At 35.1% G+C, this 4,158-nt stretch overlaps 1 long non-coding RNA gene across 3 annotated transcripts; it reads right to left on the bottom strand.

The window, feature by feature from the left end:
* Window positions 1-321: 321 nt before the first annotated feature.
* Window positions 322-3,270, bottom strand: LOC110916224. 3 transcript variants are annotated; one of them, XR_004883870.1, is made up of 6 exons: window positions 3,005-3,270; window positions 2,303-2,380; window positions 1,203-1,256; window positions 1,037-1,110; window positions 714-788; window positions 322-589 (listed from the first exon to the last, which is right to left on the bottom strand). It is a non-coding gene; the product is annotated as an uncharacterized LOC110916224 (long non-coding RNA). The 3 variants fall into 3 exon arrangements; XR_004883869.1 differs by having other exon boundaries at window positions 322-594; window positions 2,303-3,270; XR_002579574.2 differs by having other exon boundaries at window positions 2,303-3,270.
* Window positions 3,271-4,158: the final 888 nt, after the last annotated feature.

The following is a 4,158-nucleotide window of genomic DNA, read 5'->3' as shown; positions in this document are numbered from 1 at the left end:
TAATGCAACCTTTTTAAGACCAAATGCAACCTTTTTTTAAAGTGTTGCATTTAGTTATCAAATGCAACCTTTTTTACATTCTAATGCAACTTTTTTGGTATTTTAATTACAAACATGTAACACTTTCTACACTCAAATGCAACTTTTTCTACAAAAATACAACCTTTTTCTAGGCCTAATGCAACCGTTATTATTTTTTAATAGAATAAAACGCAACCTTTATTATAGCAAAAGCAACATTTTTTTTTCACACAAATGTAACCTTACTAACATAAGTTCAATTGTTATTAATTGATATAAATCCAAGAGTAATTACACAAAAACAATAATAACAAAGATATCATTGATAATCAAAGTGTGTACTTCAACATGTTTGTCGAAACTTAAATAACTTTACAGACAATTACAATAAAAAAAGTGAAAACATTCTATTCATCTCGATCTCCAACTACTTGTTTCATAACCTTCCGCATCATAGCTTCCAAGTTGTGTCGCTGCTGACAAACTCTTTTCGCATAGTTTCAAGCTCGACTTTTTTTCTTTAATGATCATCTTCAACCCTTTTGCGCATTTCCAACAACTAGTTTTTCTGAACTTCAACATGTAAATTAATTGAAATAAGCCTTATAAAATTAATAACTTGATAAATAAAATAATTGCCTAGCGAAACATAAGGCACAACACAGAGACACAGAAATATATTTTAAGCATACCATTCCACCACTACCTCCAAGTTCAACAGGCACGTGGTAATCTCCGTCTCCATCAAGCTCTACAAGTGTGACTTCCTACATAATACAAGAATTTTGGTAAACGTTCTTACTTCCAACCATATCCTCTACCCAAATAAACCCATAAATCCCAATAATCCAACAAATTGAAACCTGCTAAAACATGTTTCACAATATTACAGAATTGTCGAATTACTAAGGGAAACTCATTTTCTATAAGTTAATAAGAATAGAATAAAATAAAATTATAACTAGTACCCTTTTGCTACTAGTCAAATACTATGAAAAAAAGGTGCAATATTAACCTCATAATGCTTTGTCGTTTCTCTGTTTTCATTTCAATTATTTTCCTTTCCTTTGCTACATAGTTTCACCCATTCTACAGAGTGAAAACCAACAAAAAAAATATTTGATGCTAACATAATTTTAGGAGAAGAAATATATACACAAAATTAACCTTCTAACACTAACCTTCCCATCGGTTCAAACAATACCAGCCATCTTCATTAGCTTTTCTACATTCGCCTACCATGAGTCCAAAATAGTTGTTAATATACTTTAATATATATATGTAGTGAAAATAGATCGGTATGTTGATTTGGGATAAGGATTTAGGCTATAAAAGTGAAAAAGGGCTATTTCATTCCACAATCCACATTCACATACATAAAAATTACTGATATATTTTGCATCATTGGATGACACAGATCATGGTGACTTCCACTATGAGGTCCATTATGATTAAACATGGCAAAATGGGAGGGGGGGTCGGGTCGGGTCGGGCCGGGTGGATGGTTAAAACAGGTTCGGGTCAAAACGGGTCGATTTAGGCTATAAAAGTGAAAAAGGACTATTTCATTCCACCACCCTCATCAGATCTTCATAACCCCACACCTGCAACCAACGCCACCAGAACGGTAGATGAAAATGGATACACATACATAGTGTAAAATCAACGGGGTGGGCGGTAGACCAAGGTAAGTGGTGGCGCCGGTGGCTGTCGGAAGTGTGAGCGGTGACCGGAAGCTCGTGGTGATTACTACAAATTGAAGTTATGTGAATTCCAAAAGGAAAAAAAATAATACTATCCAAAAAAAAGATATGATAAAAGTTGATTATCTTTTCATGTAATTAATGGGCCTTTTTAAGAATCAATAAAGAAAGAAATAACATGTTAACAGGTACTTCCTGTTTGGTCTTTACATAACAATCCCAAAACTTGTATGTATTACTTCAGCTCAGTAGTAAACATTTCTCTGATTTGTAAACTGTCCAGTTACCTCTATATTCTTGTGGTTACTTCATATTAACTTTTTACATTTTTACCATAAATTAGCAGTTTACAAGTTTACACTACTGAATTCTGATATGAAAACTACTTACCAGTTCTAGTTAAATATAAAGACACTCTCTTGCATCGCAATTGCTCGCAAAGATCCCAGATTCAATAATATAGCATTTTCACGAACTTATGATAGAAATTATAAAGCATGTGTATTAAATACGAACAACAATCTGGTGCTTATGCTCACACATGACTTCATATCAGTAGATCAGCTAGGGTAACATACCAGCAAAGATGGGGTTTTGTTTGTTAAACATAATGATGGATTCACGAGGACGAAGACCTGTTAAGACAATGCCCCAATCTGATTCAAGTTCAAAATTAGCAACATCATGTGTACACATAAATAAACAAGTAACTTACTGAAATTCCATTGAAGCTTGCTGAGTTGAGGTTACTTATGCATTCAAATAGAATAAAACTTTTCAAAAAACAAACAAAAAGCAACAAATATAGTGTCTCAAATAAAATTTCCATTTATGCATTTCGTCAAGCATTTGTTGTGCACAAATAAACATGACCCTAATCCATCACTAGTAGTACAACTGAATCCTAAGCTAAAATATTATTGGTAATATGTTCCTTACTTCTAATATATCTTTCATGATAACTCGTCTAGAGTGCTGCAGAAGCAATTTGATATTTCGATGATGGATTCCAGTTCAATTTCAGTCAAAAGGAGCATTTACAAACCTGAAGTGTCCTCACATATCAACAATCAAAGAACTTAACTTATACCAAAATCCTTAACTGCTACTTTATCGAACCTAAAAGTAAAGTCACATGTCAAGAATCAAAGAACTTAACACTTACCAAAACATTCGGCAATTAAATTGAAGCATAATCATCAGTCATAGTTATACTAGCAATTGTGAAACTATTCATCCCACATACAATGATTGGGGAAATGTAGCATGAAGATCTGTACCTTGTTCTACGACGATTGAATCCTGGAGCTTAGGCTTTGCCTCACACCTTATATAAAAACGCAGTTTCCTGTAACTAGAATAGGCAGTAGTGGTGAAGAACAGTTGATTCGATGCGTTGCTACTAATATTGGAATTGGCCAACCTTGAAATTGAAGAACGATTCAATAATGACGGTGCTCCTCGGCTGCGACTTGAAAATAATAGCACTACAATACGCCATTTTCACAGACCGTTCTGTGGATATAGGAAACCCTTGCTACTAGTAGTTAAGCTTATCCTTCTATATCTCCGTTAATGGTTGGTTTGAGAAATGAGCGATTCTAGGGTAAATTGTAACACCCCGTGTTTTCGAATGTCAAAGTCAAAGTCAAAGTCCAAGTCAACTTTGACTTTCTTTGACTGTAGATAGTCTATTTTATGTTTTAGTTGTATTATGTGGAGTAAGTGTTGTAATCAGCAAGAACCAAAGTAATCGAATGTTTTAACGCGAACCGATCTACGACTGTGAATGATAGGAAGTAACAATGCGATAAAGTTAACTAATCAGTAATCAAACCGATCTAACAATCATCGAACTCGAGACTCGAACTATGCGAATTTTGGTATTGTTATACGTGTGTGTGTGCTTTATGTGTTACTTGTGCGTGTTTACTTTATGTTTGGTGTGGTATTCAAGCAAATCAATCGAAAATCGAATCGAAACTCGAAAAGCAATCGAACTCAATCGAAACCGACATCGAAACGTGACTTATAGAAGATTGTATGTTAGATATAGTGATTGGGACTGAAAGTAATTTGACTAGGAACTCTATCGTATTCGTATCATCGTCCATAGAAATCGAAACATCGAAATTCGTCGCAAAATACTCAAAGTGTGTCGCGGATCGAACAGGAGGCATCCTGATCGAACAGGCCAGCCGATCGGCTAGCATCTTGCCAGCCGATCGAGCAGCCCACTCGATCAGAACTCCTGGCCGATCGGCTGCCACTTTCCCCTTTTGGAAGCCTATAAATAGGGCTGTCCTTGTCTTCATTTCCACTTTTGGAAAGTTCTGACTGGCCAGCTCCTATTCTTCATCTTTTCTCAGATTTCTCTCAACTCCGGTAAGTTTTCACTCTAATTCTTGTACGTTTTGATCATTACTTGATCCTA

The sequence above is a fragment of the Helianthus annuus genome, chromosome 16, assembly GCF_002127325.2.
Source record: "Helianthus annuus cultivar XRQ/B chromosome 16, HanXRQr2.0-SUNRISE, whole genome shotgun sequence".
Lineage (NCBI taxonomy): Eukaryota > Viridiplantae > Streptophyta > Magnoliopsida > Asterales > Asteraceae > Helianthus > Helianthus annuus.
The sequence above is the reverse complement of the archived record's forward strand: the minus strand, read 5'-3'. Positions and strand labels throughout refer to the sequence as shown.